General features: G+C 47.2%; 1 protein-coding gene across 4 annotated transcripts in view; it reads right to left on the bottom strand.

The window, feature by feature from the left end:
* Window positions 1-26,640, bottom strand: part of TJAP1 (tight junction associated protein 1) — a 580,368-nt gene that overhangs the window by 470,748 nt on the left and 82,980 nt on the right. For all 4 annotated transcript variants that reach the window (XM_069608809.1, XM_069608808.1, XM_069608811.1 and 1 more), the window contains one exon: window positions 8,334-8,444. The gene's annotated coding sequence lies outside the window, so the exon portion shown is untranslated. The remainder of the gene's footprint in view (window positions 1-8,333; window positions 8,445-26,640) is intronic.

The raw sequence follows: 26,640 nt of genomic DNA, 5'->3' as shown, positions 1-26,640 counted from the left end.
GGTCAGACCATGACATGGTCACAGTCACTCTCAATCGACTGGCGCTCCCACACAGCACAGAAGTACGAAATGGCGCTGCAACGAAACGCTTTGGAAAGATCCAATATTCCAAGACCAACTTAAGAAAGGCATCGATCAGTATTTCAAGCAGAATAATACAGGCGAAGTCTCGGTGAACACGGTTTGGGAGGCAGGGAAAGCTACGTGGAGAGGGATACTCATCAAGGAAGGCGCAGCAAAGAAAAGAGAACGCCAACTCATAGAAAATAAGCTCAGAAATGAAATAACTCAACTAGATTACAGCGCTCAGACTGCCGGCCCTGATAGACCCCAAAAAATAGAGGAAGCCAACAGCAAAAGGGATGAATTGCGACAACTGGAAGCGAACCAAATTGTGCGCAAGCTTCAATACCTGAAACGGAAGCATTACGAGAAAGGAGACAAGGCAGACGCCCTGCTCGCCTCCAGAATCCGCGGGCAGCGTAAAGAAAGATGGCTGTCAACCATAGAAAGCGAGCCCAATTCCAATGTAGATCACCCTCCGAGCATCCCAGAGGCCTTTGCCAGCTTCTACGAAAAAAACTATACACCTCAGACTCCACATCACACGAGCAAGCAATCGCAGAATATATGAATAAGATATCTCTCCCGAGCCTGCCCCAGGACATAGCCCCAAACTATCGACGCACCCATCACTGGCGAAGAGATAAACGAAGCAATCAAGAGACTCCCAACAGGGAAAGCCCCCGGAAACGATTGCTACATGGCCGGCTTCTATAAAACCTTCATCGACACCCTCCTCCCGTCCATGGTTGAACTCTTTAATAACATTCTCCAAGCAGGTACGGCTCCTGACTCCTTCTCCGAGGCGCTAATCACAGTCATCCCCAAAGAAGGTAAAGACCCCAAACTGTGCACATCCTACCGCCCTATCTCTCTTCTAAATACGGATGCCAAAATCTATGCGAGAGTCCTCACCGCACGATTAGAGCCGCATATGCCAGCCATAATCCACAACGACCAGGTGGGATTAATCCTTGGCAGACAGGGAGCGGACTCCACTTGCAAAACCCTCCACCTAATACATGAAGCCAAGAAGATGCCAAACACACCTGTACTGTTCTCGATCGATGCAGAAAAAGCGTTCGACAGAGTCGAATGGCGATTCCTTGAGGCCACGCTGAAGAAAATAGGCTTAGGCCCTGCCCTCCGATGAGGAATCAAAGCCGTCTACACCTCGCCGTGGGCATCCATCGCGGTGAACTCCCAGTACTCACGCTGGTTCCCCCTGACCAGAGGAACGAGACAGGGATGCCCCCTCTCCACCATACTATTCGCACTGTCACTGGAACCACTGGCTCAGAAGATCAGAACGAGCGACGGCGTCGAGGGACAACGCGTGAGCGGCCGTGAATATAAGCTGGCCCTGTATGCAGACGACATTCTGCTTCATGTGCAGAATCCAATGACCTCGATCCTCCAGGCAATTTACCTTATAGAAGAGGCTTCAAAATGAACAAATCTAAATCCATCCTCTTCCCGCTGCACGAACCGTCCCCGGAACAACAAACAAAATTTGAACGCTTGGGACTCATCATTGGCTGCCCAACATTAAGGTACCTAAGCGTCAATTTGACCAGAGATGCTGCTAACATATACAAAGCCAACTTCCCCCAACTCCTTGCTGCCTTCAACGCAGACCTCATGAAGTGGCAACTTCTCACAATTTCATGGATGGGACGTCTGAACGCCGTGAAAATGGTTAGTCTCCCACACTTCTTGTATCCCTTTCAGGTACTTCCGGTAACGATTTCCGGAGCACTTCAAGCAAGTGAGAAGGGCAATAACCAGATTCCTATGGGAGTGGAAAAAACCTAGAATACCCTATGAAACCCTGATGCTACCCAAGGATCAAGGAGGAGTTGGCCTCCCAGACATTGAACAATATTATCAGGCGGCCCAATTAAGAATCCTCATCCCCCACTTCAGGGACTGGAAAGACCTGCATTGGGTTCAATTGGACAACGACAATCTAACTCCCGCGACCCTTGCAGAATGGATATGGGTCCCCTGGCCACAGCTTACTAGAAGATTGTGCAACCATCCAATACTAGGGACTATATGGAACATGTGGAAAGAAGGAAAGGGAATGGTGGGCGTAACCACGTGGCCCTCCCCCTGAGCCACCTCTGGGATCAGGGATCAGAGAAGAAATCCCAGAACACCAAAGATATCAAACTTGGTTTGATGCAGGACTTGAAAGAGTGGGCCAGTTATGGAGAAAAGACAAATTCATATCCGTCACAGACCTGGAAGAAGCCCTCCAGATACACCCCATACCGATCTTATATCTGCGCTTGAAAGGCATCATGTCCAAGAAGGAATGGAAAGACAATTCGAAGAGAGCCAACGCCCTTTGAGACAATCCTGGACACGGTCACCACAAACAAGGGCCTGATAGCACGCGTGTACAGTGCCCTTATTTGCACCAATCAAAATCCAAGCGTCCGTCTAAAAAAAAAAAAAGTGGGAAAAAGATTTCGGTCAGGAATTTGACCAACAAACGTGGGACAAGATTTGCAGCACCCCACCCCGGATATCAATTGCCTCACAATACAAACTACATGCAATAAAGCTACTACACAGATGGCAGTATGACCCCCCTTTGACTGTCGAAAATGTACCAAACCAACAGTCCGAAATGCTGGAGAAAATGCAGAATGGAAGCTAACTACTGGCACATGTGGTGGGACTGTCCCAAAGTCTGTATATACTGGAATGAAGTCGTAGGGTGGATCAAACAGATGGATGGCATCGAGAGGAACCTGGCTCCCCTCCTAATGTTGTTCGGCCTAGAGGAAGAAGAGGACCTCACTAGGATCAAAGGAGTGGTGGCATCGCTCCTACTAGCAGCTAGAGCATGCCTGGTCATCCAATGGAAGTCCCCACACCTCCCAGCCAAGAAAGAATGGCTACACATCGCCAGAAACATCCACACAATGGAGAAAATTACTGCAGCCCTCCACGACAAGGCGGCGCCACATGAAGAAACATGGTGTGACTTTGTCAATCAGTACATACGAAACGAATAATCAAACGAGCCCTTAAGCAACGACTGGCGAAAACAACGTCCCAGAATGTTAAAGGAACAATCCCGAATACACCCCAAGAAACCTAGCCTGCCACGCAACCTATGCATAAATGAAACACAGGAGAACAATGTCCCACTCTATGACTAACGCGAACTAAACTCTTGCCGACAAACTGGTGGAATCGGAAATGCCGTCAGGTGTAGGGGGGAGGGAGGGAACTCTACTCCCGCATCTTGTAAGGGAGGGGAGGACAATAACATCAGAATGCAAGACATTTATCCAATTAAAGTCTCATATTGATACACAATGTGAATTTACTCTGCATATAAATGTCTGTATTTTTCATATGATTAAAAATCAATAAAACTTAAATTTAAAAAATAAATATAAGGGTTCACAATTAAAGTCTATGGAGGTTTTCAGTTGAATCCGATAATCCCCAGAAAAACACCCCAGGAGAAAAAGGTGCCACCTTGGTTTAAACATAAAAACTGTTTTTCTTTCGATCCCAGTGGTGCCTTAGAGTGAGCAAGGATGGGAGGAAGGGGAGGATGACGAGATGGCTGGAGAGGGGGCTTTGCATACAACAGGAGAAGGGCCCTACTCCCCCTGCATGCTTTCGCTCATTGCTTCCTCTGTCTCCAGGCCTTATTCAAAAACACTGCACATTCTATGTTACATCGTTGTCTAATTAAAAATAAAAATACAAGTATTTGGCAGTGGTCACACACTATTTTGAAGAATTGTAGACAAATTTGAGCCATTTTGGCTCAAAGAAGACATCACAAAATGCGCCAAAATGGCCCTCAAGTACTGACAAATCTTTGCATTTACAAAAATGGTTTAACATAATTGTGATTTCACACTGGTGTCAATACATATACAAATTAGGACCGGCCTGCACATCCTTTATCACACAGGCCCTCACACCTCATACAATCTGACCTGAATATTGAAAAAGGGCCTCACGCCTCATATAACCTGATCTGGATATTAATAGAGGGCCTCCCGCCTCATAGAACCTGCCCTGGATATTGATAAAGGGCCTCACGCCTCATAGAACCTGACCTGGACATTGATAAAGGGCCTTGCGCCTCATAGAACCTGACCTGTACATTGATAAAGGGCCTTGCGCCTCATAGAACCTGACCTGGATATTGATAAAGGGCCTTGGGCCTTATAGAACCTGACCTGGATATTGATAAAGGGCCTCTCGCCTCAGAGAACCTGACCTGGATATTGCTAAAGGGCCTCGCGCCTCAAATAACCTGACCTGGATGTTCATTCTGTACATTAGATTGCCTACATCCATTCAAGGGGCAGTGTCTCACAGCAGAAGCACGTTGGCTGCCCCTTTTGTGAGAGACTGTTTGCTCAATAGTCTGTCTCTCCAGAACATTGTATATCCCATGATATTTATACTCCAATAAGTATTTAAGAAAAAGCATATTTGTCACATACACTGGAAAAACACTGTTGTGCTCCATTACTTTCTACCAAAAAAGTATAAACACTGATCGGTGTCCTGTCAAAGTTATGAATACAAAGTTTTGAAATGCAATATGTTCGAAACAAAAGGATCGGAAAAAAAATATTCTAATGCCCTTTTTTAAATGTTTTTTGTTGTTCCGTATAGGAAAAAATAGTGGTATTTCGCCAAAAAAAAAAATAGGGGTTTGGGGGGCACCCCACCCCCAAAAAAAACAGCATTCGACTTTTTTTTTTTATATCCTTTTGGTTCGAAAGTATTGCATTCGATCCTTTTGTATTCGAACCTTTGACTATAAACCCACTGATCTACACCGATTTTACAATTTTGCGAAAACACTGGAAACACCACGGAAATTGACGAAACACTGAAAACCGGAAACCCTCGACATTGTTCACTCTTTTCCAATTAACACTTCCAAGCGAAGCATGTTTTGCCAATCAATCGTGCTTATGGCTTTAGAGTGTCACCCGTTAAATTAGCATCATAATTCCACCTTTGATAGCTTCAATACACGGAAAGTCATAACGATTTAATAAAAGTGAATCTCAAAAGGGTGGAAGGGTCACTTGTTTTGGTCCCAGAAATGCTCACTTACCAGAACACCCTACAACAACATATGGTATAAAAACGTATGAAATCCACAAGCCAACTAGGATTCCAGTCAAAACGAGCCCAGCAGAAACGCTCGCCTTGAGCTAGTTACACAGAGGTTGCAGTATATGGAAGTGCGGAAACTGCACACATCTGCGCACACACTTGGCCACGCATGCAATACAATTACATGTATTTCATTTAACTCATTGGGGAACACATGAAGTGAAATATAGCAGCATCATAGAGTTTCAAAAATGAGACATGAAGATTGAAAAGGGGAGGGTATAACTGTTGGCTTCTCAAACTTTGCTTACCCAAAGTGCATACAAAAAAACTTCTTGTGTACTTTGAAAAAAGTTTCAAAAAGAGCGAATGTTTACAAATTAAAAATGTAGCCTATAATTACACATCTCCCCCCCCCCCAGGATAGCAATATTGGAGTTCACAAAGAGCGCGGAATGTCGTTGGGATGTATAGTGTGCACTGCTGCCATGCACATGTGCTCTGGGCGCTCTGGTGGACCAGAAACAGAGGGGCCATTGTGTTGAAGCCTAGAGACCAGAAGCACCCGAAGGTCTGCATGTCGGGGCAGCCCAGTGTGCCCATGGCACTAGGATGCATTGGCCGAGACTGAGCTGGGAGTTGATTGTAGATGTGGTGTTCCGTTTGAGGTCTGTGTGTGAGGGGCTTAGTTGGTATACCTGTGTGCTTGAATAGAGATTGCGGGCAGCAGTAAGTGGAGACCCCGATGGCTCTCTAGAGCATCAATCCGGTGTGGCCGTTCTGAAGTCCTGGGGGTGGAGCACCGGAAGTCGGGAAAATATAAGATGTCCTACAGCGTGCTCAATGGGCTGTTAAATCCTAGCAGCGGACACTGAACACATTGTCCTAAATCATTTCAGACCAGGGAAGATGCACAAAAGCAAGCAACTGCTCGTGCTAAGTCAGCAGTGGACTGAAATCGCGCCAGGGGACAATCACCAGAGGGAAACCATGGGAGCAGAATTGCAGTGGGGCACATGGGAGCAAAAGCATAAAGGCACGCGTAGACAATGACAACGAATCACAGTACAGTGGGGCACCCGGGAGCCAAATCACAGCGCGGCCCGGCACCCGGGAGCCAAATCACAGCGCGGCCCGGCACCCGGGAGCCAAATCACAGCGCGGCCCGGCACCCGGGAGCCAAAACACAGCGCGGCCCGGCACCCGGGAGCCAAATCACAGCGCGGCCCGGCACCCGGGAGCCAAATCACAGCGCGCCCGGCACCCGGGAGCCAAATCAGCGCGCCCGGCACCCGGGAGCCAAATCACAGCCAAATCAGCGCGCCCGGCACCCGGGAGCCAAATCACAGCGCGCCCGGCACCCGGGAGCCAAATCACAGCGCGGCACGGCACCCGGGAGCCAAATCACAGCGCGGCACGGCACCCGGGAGCCAAATCACAGCGCGGCCCGGCACCCGGGAGCCAAATCACAGCGCGCCCGCCACCCGGGAGCCAAATCACAGCGCGCCCGCCACCCGGGAGCCAAATCACAGCGCGGCCCGGCACCCGGGAGCCAAATCACAGCGCGCCCAGCACCCGGGAGCCCGGCACCCGGGAGCCAAATCAGCGCGCCCGGCACCCGGGAGCCAAATCACAGCCAAATCAGCGCGCCCGGCACCCGGGAGCCAAATCACAGCGCGCCCGGCACCCGGGAGCCAAATCACAGCGCGGCACGGCACCCGGGAGCCAAATCACAGCGCGGCACGGCACCCGGGAGCCAAATCACAGCGCGGCACGGCACCCGGGAGCCGGGAGCCAAATCACAGCGCGGCCCGGCACCCGGGAGCCAAATCACAGCGCGGCCCGGCACCCGGGAGCCAAATCACAGCGCGCCCGCCACCCGGGAGCCAAATCACAGCGCGCCCGGCACCCGGGAGCCGAATCCCATTAAGACACTTGGAACAGTATTCAGGGCAGAGAGGGTCACAAACGAGGACAAAAGCATAAGAGGGTACAGCATAAAAGGTATAAGTGGGCGCAGCAAGAATTGCAGCCATGTTGCATGTAATCTGTAAAGCTGACTGTGGCCCAAAGAAAGCCAAGGCAGCTTTATTTTCCATACCCATTATGAGCGGTCATGAAACCGTGCATGCTGCTTTTACAAGTCACCAATCGGACGGTTTTCCTCTGCGCCAGCGCTCACCTTTTATTACATTGGCGGCTATACTGGAGAAAAATATACGGAACGAGCATTTCCTCGCAAACCAGTTAGTTCGAGACCCATTTGTTAATATGTTTTTTTAACCACATATGTAGATTGGGGGGGGTTGCGGGGGGGAGGTTGGGTTTACGTATTTAGAATGGTGGAGCGGGCGTGGGGAAACGCAGGATCCCCCCCCCGCACCTTTTGCAGTGAAATGTGGTAACAAATAAAACAAATGGGCCTGCAGCAAATTGCTGCGAGGAAACATCATAGGCCCACATATACCCAACACAATGCAGAGCAGATGCAGACAGCCAATGAAACCTCAAACTCCCCGTCCCTTAAAACGACACTTACTAGACGGCCACCACTGACATTTCTTTCAGCCTCCTTGGCTGCGGGGGATATCGATGTAACGTTGGGCAGAACCATGTCTTGTGCACCACTCCCAGCCCAGGTCAACCAGAGGAGCAGGACATCCAGATGGCAATTGGCAGAAGGGTCCAACCACTCATGGAAAGATTAGAATTCGGGCCTTTAACCGACTCTGTAATGCCATTTCCCAAAGCACCAGAAGATCCACACGATCCATCGTGGATCACAGGTAGCATCCTTCTGTATCGGTGTATAGTCAACCTTACGTTGGACACCAAGGAAGGGAACTCAAGCGAAGAATGCAAGATCTATTACAACATTTCCACCAGGAGCACCAGACCGAGCAAGGAAGATGGCAGCTCTTACTTAAACCTACTATAACGCTCAGCTGCATTAAATAATTTCATAGACATCAGTTGACACTATTCCGTTCTCACCAAGTAGACAGTAAAGGCTTAAGAAAGCCAAAAGAATAGAGAAAATATGGGGGATCCGCACATACCACCTAGAGGATGGCTCAAGTGTGACAGATCGCTGGCGTACCGAATAACCAATCCCCCAACAACTACAAGACAAATGAGAGGTACGCTCTTACCTGTTGAAGGCCTTGGTAACCGTGGAAGCCAATGGAGCTGCTCTAGAGCCGTTCTGGTAGGAGCGTCTGACCCAGCTACACGCGGATAGGTAGAGTAGCACAAACCCCAAGCTGCACAGAAAAAGGAAGAAGCATTTAAGGAATCAATTAAGGTTAAGGGGGCATCTGATTAAAACGGTCATTGAGGTTGGCAATTCGATAGAGGCAGGTCCAATTACAGCAGTGGATATAGGTAGAGGAAACACAGAGAACCGGTGCAGACGGGGAGTGTGGTGCATTTCTCTACATCTACAGGACAAAGTTTATGCCAGCTCTAGGTCTGTCAGAGAAAACGTACATAAGAATGTGTGCCCTGTGCGATTGAGGGGCTGATCAAAGCTCCTGGTGGTGGAGACTGATGGGAGTGGCACAACGAGGAAGTTGTAAGGAAGGCATGGCATCAACAGTAAGACAGACACAAGTGACCACAGTTCAAGGGTGTTTATTGAACTTCCAAAAGGGTTTGATAAACGCCCATCTAAGTCTAAATCTACAGATGAGAGCAAGCTATGACCATCAAACAATAACGAAGTCCTAGTGGTGTCTTGTCAAAATAAAAGTGCCTATTGCTAATCCTTACCTCTAAATACAAATAGTGTTGGGGAAAAAAGTTATGAAAGGAAAGAAGTGTTCAAAATGATATGTCAGTTGTTCAGGCTGTTGGCCTCCTTTACCCATGTTTTCAGCACGGGATAAGGCGGTTCATACGAGCGCAGCAAAGTCTCTGGCTTCTTTAGCATGAAAATACAGTTAAAAAACAATAAGTTCTTCTCCTCCTTCGATTTGCACAAGTATTCACTTCGGGTGACTTACTATTCACCCTGGATCCCCTCAGCCAGGCTCAGATCCCTTTGACAAAATGTTCATAGTATATTCTTTTTCTCAGGCAAATCACGGTTCACCCCGGATCCCCATCAGCCGGGCTCAGATTCCTTTGTTCATACAATAAGTCTCCCTCAGCCGGGCTCAGAACAATGTCACTTTAACATAAAATATTGAAGACTTTTGAATGTGCACAGGGTTTGGCTTGACCCATTGCAGGACCCATTCGATTCCACATTTCCTCTTGTTTTAACCTTTATCACCTTTTCGTTGGCTGACAGACCTTCGAATGAGCACCCATGTGGTGCCAGACCACTCCGTCCATGGTATCGTATCTTAGCTTCATAGTTCCATCACTCATCTGCTGTTTTCATTATATTCGTGTTGCTCGCCACATAGGTTTCATGCACTATTCTCTTCAATATTCTTTACACAATGTTTCTGCTTGCACACAGACCGGTTTGGTATCAGTCTCCCCAACCCACTGGCTGGGCTGGCTTCACTGGTCCCGCTTTGATGTAGGAGCCAAGGACAGTACCACAGCAGCAATGGATTTTCCCCGCCTTATCTGTCGATGCGGGAAAGCCCTGGGTACCCCTGACACACAATACAGGATTCTTCAGCTTTGATTCCAGGTCTTATGTTTCCTATTCTCCAAGGCTCAGGAAAGATACTGGCTTTCGGTGAAAAGGTCAAGGGCACTTCCCTCCTTGCAATACTCTTTGATTTGCCCTCTTCCGCCTTGCGTTAAACTGCCATCTTGGAACTGCTGCTTCCTCGTGTGCGTTTCCTTGCTCAGAGTGTTCTTTCGTGCCCAACCTTTTATCTGTGTGGGGAAGTGCGATAGAAGTCCGGTGCAAGTAATGTTCAGAAATTGCCTGACCCTGCTTGACCATTGTAGAGGGACATGTCAGGTATACAGCTCGGGTAGTCAGTTTTCTTTCACAGTGAAAGAAAGTCAGTGGGAAAGTGTTCTTGTGTCAGAAAAGGGTGTAGGGGGTGAATTCCCATGTAGCCAACTGGGTAGGATGGGGCAGAGCTATTACAGGGAAGGGGATACCGCGTCTCGCCATCCGGTGTCCCACTTCCACTCCCAGAAGACCCCTCATCCAGGTGATACACCCAACCCCCCTGCACTGGTCCACCCCCACAAGCTGGATCCATAAGCGATGGCCGTGTACTGGCCACCTGGATGACAGATCCCCGGGACAATCGGGTGAAACACCCTCAGGTTTCTCACACAGTCAAGAACACCATCAGCAGGGAGGAACTGGCAGAGCAAGGCATTAGTGTCTTTTGCACCAAAGTGGCACTCCACGACGATCCACATTTACCCTTAAAGCAAACCATCACATTGGTTTATGGTGGCCCCATCGGGTCCCAGACCCCTGAAATATACACAATTTTCAGATTGTGCGAGCAAAATGGTCTCAGGCTGTAGATCGCCTGGAAGCCAGCATCCATACAGAGGTTGAATTTGCATCCAATATATTGCATAGCTAAGCAGGAGGCCACAGCTATTGCCCTCCACAGCCAGTTACCATTTGAAATTAAATTACTTTCAACATACATAGGTCAAATCTAGGACTCAAGGACCAAAAATAGCAAGTTGACACACACAAGTGACTCCTGGCTACTGTGATAAGTCAGAAATGTGAGGCAGACAACTGGTTTTTCAAAAGATTTTAACTCAAAAGATTTGATAAACGCCTCACTATCCTTACCCTGATGAGGATTTCCCTATCAAAATAAACTAAAGGAAACACTAACAAAAGGCTTCTGTCCCTCACACTTGTGCATACAACAATATAACAAGGAAATGTATGGCAATTCCAGTAAAAATGTAAATATCAGTTATGTTCAAAAGCTGATAACGGTTTCTCCCGATAACCTGGGTGAATTCCCCTTCCCAGATTCACACAGGATTTCAGTCAGCAGATCAAAAAGGAAATCCAGTCTTGCAACAAAGTTCCAAGAAATAGTTTGGGTGGTGAATACTACGAGTCTGTGCGCTCTACCCCTTTGTTTTTATCTTTCTCGACTTCTATACTTTATGGTTTTTCATTGGTCGTCTGACTCAACCTTTCTGTGGGGGCAGTCAGTGGCTGCATGGCTACATATGGACCAACATCCACCTGTTGGTTGGGTTTTTAAGGTTCTGTTAGGGTTTTTCTATAGACTCCTTTGCTGAAAAAACTTCTACGTTAATCTTGTGCTTCAATTCTTAATAATTGTTGTACATTATTTGGTTAGTATACAGACTGTTTTAATCCAAATGTACAATGTTTATACATCAATGATATTTCATTTGTATATATTGAGGTTTCAAAAAGCCAGTTTCAAAAGAGTACTCGGGTCATCTGTCGAGACCACTATTAAAAGGGCTGTAGCAGACTGCTTGTCCCGATTCAACTACGTCTTGACGACATGGAGGTACACCTCAGGAGTGTCCCCACTAATGCGAAGGAGAATGCTCATAAAGGAAAGAGCGCTCCTACAGGGGGCGGGGGTGGGTAGTGGGAGTACAAAATGGGTGACAGTCCCTTGAGCCCGGAGGAGCAACAACAGGGTACAGATGATGAATATCAAACTCCTCAAACAACTGAGGACGAAGATGACCAAGGTGAAGGGTCGAGGCCCAGCACATCGGGGAATGTGGCAGGCCCCATTCTCAAGTATGCCCCAATCCAGATATTCCAGGGAAGGCAGCGTTCACCCCAGAGCTTGACACCAAAATGATCACCTTCCTTGGAAAGAATAGTAAAGGTCCTAAGGAGGGGATCAATAGGGCTTGGAAGTCCTGCCAGGACAAGGTCCTGGATATTACTGGTCCTCTAGCAAAAATTCTGGATCTTTCGGGAGAAGCCTTGGACACAGGAATAGCTATTGACCCCCTCACTCTGGTCTTAACGAGCCCTCTGCATGCTCGGAAATGCAAACTGTGCCATTTGAACCGAGCGCAGGAAAGGCATACCCATGAAAATAGATCCCCAAGCTAGGCGAGCTTGCCACCACCGAAATCGGGCGCCACTGCCCCGGGATTACTATTCGCAACATTTGTGGTAACATTCACCTCTCTCGACAAAGCACAAGCCTCAATATAGAGTGTCTTTTCGACAAAAGTTTTTTCACGGGCCGGACGAGGCAGGGGCTGCTCCTCCGACCATTACTCCCTGGACAGACGGTCCCATCAATCACAACACCTTCTTCCCTTCCAGAGGAAGGGGTAGGGGTCATGGCTGGAGAAGGGCGAAAAGACAGCCAGCACAGAAAAATACAGATGAGCCTCAGCCACGCAGCTCCGGCGCAAGTGCCCATAGGAGGTAGCATAGCCCGATTCGCACAAGTGTGGGACTCCTCATCAGGAGATGCCTGGGTCAGGGACACTGCAAGGGGTTTTCACATCAATGTTTTCTCCCAAACCACTCAGCATGCCGGCCCACGTAGATACTAATGTCTCAAGTGAACACACTAGCGCTAGACGACAAATTTCGCAACTTACACAGCAAAGACGCCATCCGTCATGTAGAGAACAAGGCAGATTCTTCAGCCCCATTTTCCATGTTCGCAGGAAACAGAAGGTTCGCCCAGTAATAAATCTCAGAGCCTTAAACTACTTCATTCTCTATCACCACTTCAAAATGGAGGCAATACACATACAGAGGGCAACCTGAGGCAGAGACTCACCGATTTGTCTGAACCTAAAGGACGCCTATCTAGCAGTGCCACTCTGTCAACAACATGTAAAATACATAAGGTTCACATGGAGGGGTCAGGACTGGGAATGCACAAGCCTGCCCTTTGGGCTCTCATCAACACCCTGGGCTTTCACCAAGCTCATGGGGCCGATGGTCACCCATCTCTTGGGAGAAAGGAATAAGGCTCATTTTATACCTCAACGACATTATCCTCTTGTCGCAGACCGAGGCCCTAGCAAGGGAACAAGCTAAATTTGCCATAGATCTGTTTCACGACCTGGGCTTCTTCATCAACTGAGAATAATCGGTCCTAGTACCCTCAAAGAGCCTGTAGTTCCAGGGCTCCATACTAGACACCCAGAACTGCCAGAGCAGACTTCTGTCATCCAAGGTGCACTCTACTCGCCGTGAAATACGCAGGCTCTTACAGAAAAACACCATCTCCTTAAGGGAATTGGCGAGAGTAATCGGCCTGTTTTCTTCCAGTCAGACCATTTTTCCCGGGCCGCAGCATTATCGCGTGTTCCAGAGGCTAAAAGGGCAGCATCTGCGGCGCAATCTTTCTTACTCGCAGCGTCCATCCCCGTCACCCGAGGCAAGAATGGAACTCGACTGGTGGCTGACGCATATGGAAGCCTGGAACGGTAGGGCGATCTTCGGATCAACACCCAATATAGTGATCGAATCAGACGCAAGCCCACGTGGGAAATGGCCCCCCCCCAGGAGCTGGAGATGCAAGTCAATTACCTGGAGCTCCTCGCGGGCTCCTTCGTAGTTAGATCTTTTGCCAGCAGCAGAGTGAGTTGTTAATACTACTCAAGATGGACAACGTCTCGACCGTGAGATACATCAATCATCTGGGTGGCACCAGGTCGAGGCCTCTGGCAGAATTAGCCAAGGCCTTCTGCCACTTCGTTGTACGGCACCAGATATCCGTGGCAGCGCAATATCTTCCCGGGCTGAGGAACCAAGTGGCAGATTGACATTCATGCCATTTTACAGCATATATGGGGCCCTCTTTTCCTCAACGCCCAGTTACCAGTGTTCTTCAGCTGGAGGCCAGGCCCAGCAGCTGCTGCAACGGACACCTTTCTTCATAAATGGAGCGAGGGGAATCACTATGCTTTTCCCCCCCTTCACAAAGATAGCGAGGACCCTAGCGAAAGCCCGTCAGGAGCAAACAGAGCTAGTTCTTGTAGCCCCAGTTTGCACCACTCAATCCTGGTATCCAGTCCTTCTGGAACTTTCTTTGGATTTTCCAATACTACTACCCCAGACTCAGGATCTGCCATCGGGTCCGAGCAGGGAACCCATCCCCTCCTCCTATGCGGGTGTTTGTTCCTGGCAGCAATGAGGATTTCACAGCGAGCTGGAGAGTCCCGGGCATTTCATGCAAAGCTGTCGGCCTCATGTAGGAGAGCTGGGCCCCGGCGACATCCAAGAGATACGCAAACTCTTGGGGTGCATGGGCACGCTTGTGCTTGGGGTCTCCATCCAGTTTCAGCACCTATATCAGAGATTCTAAACTTTTTTGGCAGCCTATTAGAACGCGGCCTAGCTTACAGGACAGTTAACACCTACCTACCGCTCAACGATTTCAGCCGGGCACAACATCGTAGAGGGTTCTCCCGCAAGCTAGCACCACCTTTTGTACAGAATGCTTAAATGGGTCCAGTTAACAGTACCACCACAGGCCCGCTATAACAAGCTTTGGGCCGTGCATACCGTACTCAACCTTTTTCTTTCCTGGCAGCATAACGAGGTATTATCCCGCACAGTTCTCTCAGGCAAGCTCACCACTCTGCTATTATAAATTGTAATTGTTTATTTGTAACCTAGTATCCTGCAGGCGAGTTTCCGATATCAAAGCTCTCGACTTAACAAGCAGGGTGTTTTCCCCAGATGGAGTGGTCTTCCACTTGTCTGGCAGGGCTAAATGATACTCGAGAATGATCTCATATCCGGCGTTTAGTGAGCAACCTCAGTTAGGTGTAGTAAAATGCCCAAATGCTTACAAGGAAGTGACATTCACCCTTAGGGGCGACAACAGAGGTCAGTTACTGGCATCTCTCTACAAACCACACAAAGCTGTTTCCGATCATAATGTGGCTCGCTGGGTACACTGGACTCTCGCACAGGCTCGACATCACTCAGTTCGGCGGCCACTCAGTCAGGGGTGCTATGGCTTCCAAAGCCTTCCAGGTGGGAGTCAGACCAGAGGACATCAGGAGGATGCCCGACTGGGCAGAAGAGTCCGTTTTCAAGCAGTTCTACCTGAAACCAGTGGCGCAACCGGCTACCGTAATGGTAAGCTTTAAACAAGCATAATGTGAGCCTCCGGTCTTAACATAGAATGAAGATTGTCCCGAATAACTTAAGAAAAGTGTTGATTCTATTAAAGATATGGAGGAGAGCATTCTCCCACTCAAGTAAATGAATTCAGTTGCATGCATAAGTGGAAGTGAATAAGGGTATTTAATCTGGTATTGCCCAACGTCATCGTTTCTTCTCTGTAAAGAATCTAAGTTGTTTCACCCTCGCTAAATTCTTTCCATCCTGCATATCGGATACAGGGTTGTTTTTCCTCACCCAGTAACCCTTTGATGGGTTTTCTTTTCCGGCAGGAACGTCGGATGAACCGTCTTGAAGTGAGAGACAATCCAGCATAGCGGTGACAGCTGGCGAGTAGTCCTGCAGCATACGTTTTACAGTTCATGCTCACAGTTCGCAGCGTTGAAAGAGGAAGTGGAGAAAGGGCTGCTGTTATTTGAAGGGACAAGATTACTCTGCATTGGCCGTTAGGGGTCAGATGTTCCATGACCATCGTTTCAAGGACCTATGGGAAATTTAGTTTTTCTTAGGGAGCTCCAACATACTTTGGACCTTTATTGAACATTTTATTCAGATTTCAGCACATATGCAGGTTGTCTTGTTTTATGAACCTTGACCTGCTAAAATCTTGCTGCTGAGCTTCTATTGTTAATGTTGAATTAAAAGAAAGAAGCATAATGCTCACCTCTGTGTCTTTAATAGAATCAAGACATTTCTTAAAGTTATTCTGGAAAGTCTTCATTCTGCAACAGTTTAAAAAAGGTATGTCAATGGTTTTGTTACTTTATCTTCAACACCTTTAATCACACCACAGTACTTCAATAACTTACACCTGGTCCACCCACTGCCCGGCCTATTACTACAATGTCCCTTGCCCTGGTGTACTCTCCTGCCAGGACTAATGAAACTACCAACATCAAGTACTTGTGGGGTAAAGGTTGACTTCAAAACAACTTAGCAATGTCTTTGGCTTTTCCACAACATCAAGTTTGAATACTTGTTTTGGGAAGACAAGAAACACATTGGTAGGGTTTGTTACACACTTTTGATTGCCACATACAAGGCCGGCTATGCTTCTCTCCTCCTGAATATCTTCCATCAGAGGGGCAGCTTCTCTGCCACCCTCGTTTCCCCTTGATTTCAACAAAGCACTGTGAGCAATCTTCATTTATCACATTTGCTCCTCTTGGTCTTAAGCAACATTGTTTATATTCATTCTGCTGTTGTATTGCTCTTTGAAAAGTTGGTAGAAAAAAGCATGCTTAAGAACCACTCTCTTGGCTTTGAGAAAGGTGGTTATGGTCGACTTGTTCAAGTATTGCCCCCTTTTTATATTGGCACTTCACTTGATCCTTGTAACAATAACCATTTGGCTCCTTATCATTAGTTTGGGATTCATAATTGGTCTTTTTACTCGCCTGTGTGTGAAAACACTGCTACTGCCTCTTCTCCTGTTTCAAGGGCTCCTGCCCACTTCGGTTGTTCTCCAGCAGCCAGCGCTGTTAGGAAAAGGAGCTTGCTCTGCCCCTTTGATACTCGGAGCTCGCCAGCGACCCAGCGCAAGCAAGGTTTTCAGAAAGTTTCTCGCTCTCTTTGATGTAACGGTCTGCACAGCGCCGCTTCCCGCTGCGTGGCTTCTGTAGCTCAGAGCTCCTGCTCTGATGAGCCTCTTCTTCGTCACAGTACTTTGAACATTGTGGACTTCAAGTCCCACAATGCTCAAATTACTTTTCATGAAAATATTACTACATTTCTTTCCTTATTTACATTCCCTAAAAGAGTATTATAAGCATTTAGTGAAAGGTTTTGTTTTGCAGAGTTATTAGAATTTTAAGAATCTACATAGTTAATGTTTAGAGTTTCATCTTTAATCCCGTCTAAGTCATAGGAGCTTTCATCTCTATAAATCTGAGTGGTTTTGACAGGAGTGTTTTTACTCCCAATAACTGACCGATGATAGTTTTCCATAACATTAGGATTGTTAGCTTTGAGAAATAGAAGCTCTCCCCGACAGCCAGTTATTACATATTCTGGCATCACAGATGTTTCCTCCATTGAGGACAAATACTGCGTCTCACTCACAGTCCTCCCATTTCCCTGGGGCCCGTCTCCACTCAGGTGATCCTCCCGGCTAATATCGCCCCCAGGGTCAGGAAGAATCTGCTTTCCCCTGGCCACCTGGGAGGAGACTTTAGGTCGGGTCCTTGTGAGGACTCCATAGGATTCACCACACTCCTCAACTGATGGGGAAATTAGGGATTCATGTTTTACGGGACAGAACGTCTGGGAGCAACATCCCTCGAGAACATCGCTAACCTGCCCACATCTAATGAAAGGAACCATCTACTGGGAAAAGAGCCACGGGAGGCGCAATAAGCCATTTGAAAAGTGGCAGGTTTGTACGTTGGAATAGATGGTATATAGGTGAAAGGAGCACCCAGCTACTGAGACAAGCAGCATCTCCCATGAACAAATTCAACACTGCGAGGAGAGCATGGCAGCACCTAGTCTGTGAGGCTCCATCCAACAAATACTCCTTGTACGCTTGTACGGGACAAATCTTACCCCAGCTTGTTTCTCCTGTGTTCTGTAGATGTTATCCCCTGGGAGCGGTGTACTGGAGAACAGTGTGGTGTTGTGCAACAGAGGAGGGCCTTGTCTGGTTTGAGTGAAAGGTGAAAGAGGCCAAGACAGGACAGCAACAGAAAGGAAGTGGACAGTTGGGACTGGCAGTTCGCTCCAGTGAGAGATGGTAACATGAGGATTGAGAAGATGGTTTCTGGTAAGGGGAACTGAACATATCCCAGAAGTAATAGGGAGCTCCTGCACCCAGGTGGGTGCTAATAGGGATCAACCTTACTTGCAGCTTCTGTGGCAGGATTTTCAAGCTGGAAAAGAATTGGGGTTTAGCCCATGTGGCAAGTCTCTGGTACCAGCGAGTAGAAAGTGTGGACTAGACAGATGGACACAGAGTTCAACACCCAGCTGGGTAGGTGAAAGGTTTAGGATAGACCACAGCGCCCTACATGGTTAAGACCTTCCTACTTATGAGGGCTCGACTGAACACCTCCAATCAGCTCCTCTTAACTTGTGTTCAGAAGGTGAAGGACACATAAGCAATATTTCAGTGGTTTTCCTTTAAAGTGGGGCGAGTGTTCAGAAGCCCCCTCGACTATTCTGCGATAAGAGGGGGGGGGGGGGACTGCTTCCTACCCCTGAATGTTGATAAATGGTGCATATAGACATTTCACGAGGAGTACAGGGGACCGCGACCCACATCCAAAATGACCCAGTTGTTCTGAGACGCTGCTTAGTAAAGAGTGGGCAATTCACTGTTAGGAGCAAGTAATTTGATGTACTAAAGGCAACAGCATTTTACACCCATGTTTCTGCATTTAAGCACTATGAAGGAAATAGTGCTGTCCTGGTTAGTCCCACTGGGAAGAACAGCCAGGGTGGGGCAAAAGGGGCTGCCTGTCTGTCCAACAAAGTCTGACCCCTAGGCAGAGCTGCTGTCTCACCATCCTGTTATGACAGGCAGGCATCTACATTAAGGGATAGGCCCATGTCTGTTGTTGGACCTACGTGTCATCTACAATTGTGTGCAAGTTCAGGAATGTTCTTATACCCACACGTTTAACTCCTTTTGACATGCAGAATTGTTACCTGTTCATGTATGTAAAGCGTTTCCAGGACAGCTAGCTACTATATTGGGGTCCCTGCCAAACCCTATTCGTGACAGGGCGGATGTACTTTATCCAATTACTCAATGGCTCAGGTGACATACTGCACCCCCCTCTCCCCTCCTGCCTGGTCACCTACATGTAGCTCTGTGCGGCCTCTGCATACCTGGAGGGTGGGTGCATTCGATTAACCAAAATGCGTTTACACAATCCAATGCCATTTTATCAGAGAACGCGGAACGTGCCATGTACCGTACCTGGCTCTAATAAGGCAGCGTATTGGAGGGGCAGCCTGCGTATGAAGCAGGGCAGCAGTGGCCCGGCACCCAAAGAACATGCCCTCATTCTTCAACTTGAAGTAAGCAGGCTCCAGTGTTGCTAGGATGAAAACAGCAGCTCTCAAAGTGGGGTATTCTTCTTCCAAGCACGTCTAGAAGAGAAGCGCAGTTTAGGAAGGCAACCAGTCTGTGCCCCTTGAGGTCCGTCAGAATCCACTTTCCACCAATGGACATCTCGCCTCACTACACCACATCCCTTTAATGACCTTGTTAAGGACTTGATGAGGCGGTAAGTTTTGAAGATTATCAAAGTTTATTATGGCGAGCCTGCCGAAACAACCTCCCTCAGCCAACTTCGCCCAACCGCCACTCAAGCCCCTTCCAACCTAGAATCATAACAAAGGAGAATACGCTCGTGTGACAGCACGCTCAAACATTACTATTCACTACATATCTTTCCCCTTTGGAAAGAAAAAAAAAAAATTCAACATTTAATTAACCACCTTGCACATAAAAATTAATATTTATGCGATAAGATAACATTTTGTAAATTTAGAAAATCTGGGGATATAAATTTAGAAAATCTGAGGAACATAAATAGTACAGCATGTAATTAAAATATTAACTTTAAACCATAACACTACTCATGGAACAATCATGCTATATAGTCTCTCATCCAGACAGGTTTGGACCTCACCCTGCCAGAATTACTGAATTTGCTTCCAGTCTGCACATCATCATTCTCACTTCCTTTTCTTTCTTGCTTCTCTGCACTCTCAACTCTCATCCATCCCATATACTTTAGCAATCCTTCCTTTTGACCACACTTCACCATCTTCTAGAATTACTACAGACTTCTTGACTGCGGATAGCCTCTTAGGTCCTACGTATCCGCTTTCTAAACATTTGTTCACCAATCTAGGATTCTTTACGTACACTCTCCCCCACATCCCACTCACGCTCCTTCACCTTTTCACGGACATTGAAATTGGCTAAATTGTTTTCTTGGCTGGCATTAATGAGTCTCATTATTTGTGCTCTATCCACATGAACCACTTTAGCTACCCCTAACCAACCCGGACACAGTTTGGTCCCCGGTTCCCTCCCCTTTAGGGACACAAAAGGTGACACTCCTGTCACTGAATGTGGAGTGGTTATATAACTCCACGTCAAAAGGTTCAGCACTTCTCTCCAAGGTTGCCCCCCTCTTATTGCTAAGTGCAAACCTTCTTTCAACCATCGATTTACCCTCTCCACAAGCCCATTAGCTCTAGGGTGATACAACGCGGTTTTGATGTGCCTTATGCCATAACTACCAAGAAATCTCCCCATGGCTTCAGACACAACCGGAACCCCGTTACCTGAGACAAGTTCTGTAGGTACCCCTTCTTTAAGAAAAACTTTCTCTAAAAATGCTATCAATTCTCTAGCTGTGACTTCTTTGACTGCTTCCCACTCAATCCATTTTGAATGAAAATCAATTAGGACAAACATAAACGTCAGACCACCTCCCAAACCCTTTATAGGTCCCATGATTTCTACTGCAACTTTGGACCAAGGTTGAATAGGAACAGAATTAGGAACCAATGGAGTCTCACGCACTACTTTGGTCTTATCACTTGTTTGACATATCATGCAATCTTTCACCCACCTCTCAGCCGTCTTGTCAATCCGTGACCACCAATAATTATGACGACGTTTCCTTTTCATAGCACTTTCTCCCGGGTGTACCTCATGAGCAAGTTCTAAAAGAAATGACCTGACAGACTCTGGAGGAACAATACACCCCACTCTCCTTAGTTTCCCCTAAAAAATATTCCATTCTTCCTTGAGTTCCCACCATACATCAAATTTCCTTTCCAAATTTCTCTTTTGGGGCCAACCTTTTACCGTCCACTCCTTGACTAGCTTAAGTTCCTGATCAGATTCTTCTCCTTCAGACCACATCTCTTGACTGATTGCGCTAAGAACTTCAGCTACTACCGATTCCTCTACAACAGCTTCACTAACATTAACTTCAGTGTCTCCAATCGGTAGCCTGGACAAACAGTCAGCTACTACATTTTTTTTCCCGGTAGAAAACTTACTTCAAAATTATATGCATGTAGGCCCAAACCCCACCTGCTTATCCTCGGAGAGCCTAAAGCCCACCTTCCACTCTCAAAAAGTTGCACTAGTGGCTTGTGGTCAGATCTAACAATAAAATGCCTACCCCACAAAAAATACTTAAAATGTGTGATGGCCCAGAACATAGCCAAGGTCTCTCTTTCAATAACAGAGTATTTAGATTCCGCTCCCTTCAATGCTCTCGACGCAAATGCAATCACTCTTTCCCCATTATCATTGTCATATTGTACTAAAGTTGCTCCTAGTCCCAATACGCTTGCATCTACCATCAATACAGTTTTTATCTGATTAATCAAATTTTCCAATTGAGGGAGCTTTACTAATCGCTTCCTTAATGTTTTCAAATGCTACACTACACTCTGATGTCCATTCGAACTTGGCACCTTTTTTTTTTAGTATCATCCTTATGGGAGTGGAGACCATTGCAAAATCCTTAACAAACTTATGATGGTATTCAGCAAGGCCCAAAAAGGACCTCACTTGATCCTTGTTGCACGGCACAGGTGCATCCTTTACCGCCTCCACCAAGCATTTCTTAGGTCTCACTCCACACTTATCAATTTCAAGCCCAAGATATTCCACTCTCTCAACTCCTATCTTGCACTCATCCCTCTTCACAGTCAAACCAGCTTCAGACAGCCTGCCCAAAACATTGGCTAAAACCTCATCATGCTAAGCCACACTATTTGCATATATAAGCACATCATCCTGAAATACTACGATGTTCCTTATCCCTTCTAGTATAGTGTCCATCACTCTCTGAAACACCGAAACTGCAGATGCGAGCCCAAACGGCATTCTACAATATCTGACAGTACCAAAAGGCGTAATGAACGCAGTTAGATGCTGGCAGTCTTCTCTCAAGGGAATCTGGTGGTATGCTTGAGAAAGGTCGATCACCGAAAAAACTTAAGCTCCTTTAAGAGTAGACAACGTGTCCCCAATTATTGGTAATGGATGTCTGTCTACAAGTATGTTTCTGTTTATATCTCTCATGTCCACGCAAAGTCTTATCTGTCCATTTGGTTTCATTGCCACAACTATAGGAGACAACCACTCAGAACTCTCACTTTGTTCTATGATTCCTTTCTGCAGCAAAGTCTCAATTTCTGATTTTAACTTTTCTCTCAACTCATGAGGTACTGGTCTCACTTTGAAGGCTGGAGCAATACCAAGCGTGCACAATCATATTTCGTGCTCAAACCCCTTGAGCATCCCCAAATCTTCTTGAAACACCTTTGAAAACTCTTTTTCCCCACTTGTCCTTTACTTCAGCCACTGTGACAGGCTCCTCTGCATTTGCATGTATACGAATGCCTAGTTTGTGTTGTTCACCCCACCCTAACTGTACTTGATGGCCGCCTGGAACTTTCCCCAATATCTCAATCTTCACATTACCATAAGTATATGGTTCGATGCTGTGCTGTTTAAGATCAGTAATTGAGCCTTGTAAACAGTTGCTCACCCTGGACTCTAGTATCTAAAAAGGACGTATGAGAACTATCTACTTTTAGTGTAACAACTCTTCCATTGATCATCGGAGCACTTCCTCTGTTGGAGACTTCCGCTATCTCCAACACATGCTTGGTTTGTATGCTCTGGACTGCACTCACACATTCTTCCTTTTCTGGGATTCTTGCTCCAGACTCAATATTCTGCACTTGACTCGAGTCTCGACAGACTCTTGCAAAATGTCCCCTTCTTTTGCATTTTAAGCACGAGACATTTCTCACTGGACAAAATGCACTCGTGGAAATATGACGATTGCTACCACACGTATAACACTTGGTCTCCTTATTCATGCTCAGTCTCCTGACCCCCTTTAACAGCTGTCCCTTCGCCTTCTTGTTTCTCTCCTTTCATGGTCGACATGTACTTATGTGTTTGCTCCATGCCTCTGGCAGTCTCCACTGCCACTTCTAGAGAAACATCTTTAGTCAGTAACCTTTCTTGAATTTTATTATTAGTACAACGTACTAACTGGTCTCGTATTAGGGAATCTGTTAACTGACCAAATTCCCATGTGTGGCTCAAAGATCTAAATGCTGCAATAAAATGATCCACTGGTTCACTGGGCTCCTGTATCCTCTGAAAAAACGTATGTCTCTCAAATGTTATATTTTTCTTTGCTTCAAAATGAATTTCTAGTTTCCTCTAAGCCAAAGTATACTGATCCACTTCTCCCTGACCTTCTAGTAGAGGTTGTGGAAAACCATCATATACATTTCGGCCCTCTGTACCCAAATTGTGTAGGAGAATTGCTTCCTTCCTCTTAGCAGCAAATTTGTCTCCTCCAATTGCTACTAGATAAGTGTCAAAGAGTTTCTTCCACCTGTCCCACCTTATTGGTTGGACACCAGGTTCCATTAAAAAAGATGGAGGTGGGGCCATGCTGGCTGCAGCCATGACTAAAGTGTTCCGATCCTTGAGACTATTGTGCTTATTACAGTCCACTAAAGAACTTCTTCCAGTCACTAGGAGTAATTTAACCCTCTACTATTAATGTATAGTTCAAAGCAGGTACAAATCACTCTATTTGAACGTTTGTTATTCTTCTGAGCCTGCTGCTACGTTCCCTTTAATTATATAAATGCTGAAGAAGCCGTGGGTCACGCGAGTACTCTGATGTATAATGCTATGTACGAATAGAGGGATCGCCCACTTCCTATTGGGCTCAATTTGAGAGGAACTGCCACTTCTTATTGTGTCCAACTCTCCTATAGGCTTGAAGAGGAAGGGACGGCCCACTTCGTGTTGGGCCCAAACTCCTCCCCACTCCCCCTGTGCCACTCCTCACCTTAACGGGGAGCGGGGCTGGTGCGTCGCAGTTGCTCTCTTCTGCGCCCTCGCGGATCCAATCTGGAAGAGGCGCGGTGGCAGGACTCGGCGGCGCCTTTCGTTGCGCTCTCTCCCCAGAGCCGCGGGGAGTAGGAGGCACCGCGATCCGCCTTGGAAGAAGGGGCCTGGTGGCAGGGTCCGGCAGCACCCCGCGACGCTCCCTCACACTGATGCAGGGAGGGTGGGAGGCGCCGGGGCCCTCAGGCGATCCAGATGATCCGAGCAGGCACGGGTGTGCCCGGTTACTGGGTTGCTCTCCGCCACGGGCTCGCCACTATCCTCGTCGCCAAATGGTAAGGACTTGATGAGGCGGTAAGTTTTGAAGATTATCGAAGTTTATTATGGCAAGCCCGCTGAAATCACCTCCCTCCGCCAACTTCGCCCAACCGCCTCGCGAGCCCCTTCCAACCTTGAATCATAACAAAGGAGAAGACGCTCGCGTGACGGCACGCTCATAAACATTACTATTCACTACAGACCTCATTCCGGTTCCATGTCATTTCATCGTGGGATGTTTTTTTGCAGGTTTTTTTACCGAGTTTTTTTTTCAAAAAAAAAAAAAACAATGTTTAAAAAAATCATAAATAAAATTAATAAAATCGCAGTAAAAAACCCAGCAAAAAAAACCTCCCGCGACGAAAGGATGTCGTACCCTCCCATCACGCTCCAGACAGAATGAACCTTATCCAGGCCGCAGGACGTTCCCGAAAAAGAAGGACGACATCAATGTCGAATAATGTCCCCCAGAGCCTTCTGGAAGATCGCAAATGTTAATGTTAATGTTAAAGGACATTTGTACCACGCACTATCACCACCAGCAGAGTGGTCCCCTGGCGCTCTGGTGGCTCTGAAAGAGGAAGGCGGAGGGGGGGGGGGGTTAGTGGGAAGAAGCTGGAAAAGGGCAAGGGAGCAGTGATGTGCTGTTGGCGGCCTCAGCCCAGTGGGTCCGTTGGCTGGGCCTGGGGTGTTTGTGGCCGGTAGTCGTCGTGTACTGTTGTGCGAGTATGTGTGTTTTTTGTTATGTTGTTGCAATGTAGTGAAGTTTATGCGGTTTGTTGTGCTGTAGGTTTGTGATTGTGTTTGGTTTGGAGTTTGAGAGGTGTATGCAGCGGAGGGAGTTGTTCGTGCAATTGGTTAGTTGTCATCTTTAACCTGAATTGAGGCTCCATGGTCTCTAATCTCCCCTGGTTGGGTTCGCGAGCAACCCTGCGCCTCTGTTCTGATCTGGGTCTGTCCAGATTTCAAGGTCCCTTTCCCCCTCTCGTCCCCTCCTCCCCCAGCCTCCCTCTCAGTGCTACCTGACTTCCCTTCCCACTTGTACGGTTAGTGCACCTGCCAATGCCCACAGCTCAGATAGTGTGGAGATTGCCAGTATGCTGATAATTCCACCACACTGTGGAACCTGATGGCAACTAAGGGGCGAGTGCAGGTTTTGAGTGTGATTAGGTGGGTGGTTGACTCATTTTTTTTTGGGTGCCTCCTGTGTTTCAATCTAACCGGTGTCCTTCGTCCCGGCGCCTTGGGAGACTTTTCAAATAGGCAATTGTCCACAGTCTGTACTGGGAGTTGTCCGTGTGCACTCCAGTTTGGTCATCCCTTTTTTCTTTCCGTTTCGGTTTTCAGTTCGAGTCTGTGGTGGTGAAGAGCCAGGTTTTTAGTAATTTCCTAAATTTTAGGTGATTTTTGGCGGTGCTCATTTCTTTTGGGATGTTGTTCCAGGTTTTTGCGGCTGGGTGGTAGAAGGAGGTGCCTCCATGTTCCTTCTTGAGGTATGGTTTTGGTTCCAGGCGGATTTCTTTGCTGGACCCGAGGAGTCTCGTTGGCTTGTAGATTGTTATTTTCTTTTGTAAGAATTCAGCTCCTTGTCCACCGATTGCCCTGTGCGTTATGCACAATGTTTTGAAGGTGAAGCAGTGTTTTAGTGGGAGCCAGTGTAGTGTTTTTAGGGCAGGAGTGATGTGTGGTCTTCTTGATAGTTTGAGTAGTCTGGCTGCTGCATTTTGGATCCGTTGTAGTTTCTCAGGGAGTATTCTGGTATTCCGAGGTAGAGGCTGTTTGCATAGCCAATTCTTGACATGATGAGGGCTACGATAGTGAGTGTTTTGTGTGTGAAGGCGAGGAAAGGTAGGATTCGTCTTGCCATGTGGAGGAGGAAAAAACATTTGACTGTTGCATTAACTTGTGGTTCGAAGATTAGGGTGTTGCCCATCAGGACTCTCAGATTTTGTACTACCTTAGATGGTGATGGTGCGGTTCCCATTTCTGTTGGCCATGGGATGGCGGTTTCGTTCTCTTGGTCTTTGGATAGGATTATGGTTTCTGTCTTTCCTGGGTTGATTTTCAGGTTGTTGGTAGTCATCCAGTTGAAGACTTCTTTTAGACACTCGATTAGGGTTGAATGATCAGTTTGGGTGTCTTTGATTTTGTAGATGATTTGGATATCGTCTGCGTAGTTGTAGCATAGTAGAGAATTCCATAGTCGAGAACACAC

The sequence above is a fragment of the Ambystoma mexicanum genome, chromosome 4q (assembly GCF_040938575.1).
Source record: "Ambystoma mexicanum isolate Mex_15411 chromosome 4q, UKY_AmexF1_1, whole genome shotgun sequence".
NCBI classification, from domain to species: domain Eukaryota; kingdom Metazoa; phylum Chordata; class Amphibia; order Caudata; family Ambystomatidae; genus Ambystoma; species Ambystoma mexicanum.
Note: the sequence above shows the minus strand (reverse complement) of the source record. Positions and strands in the feature narration are given on the sequence as shown.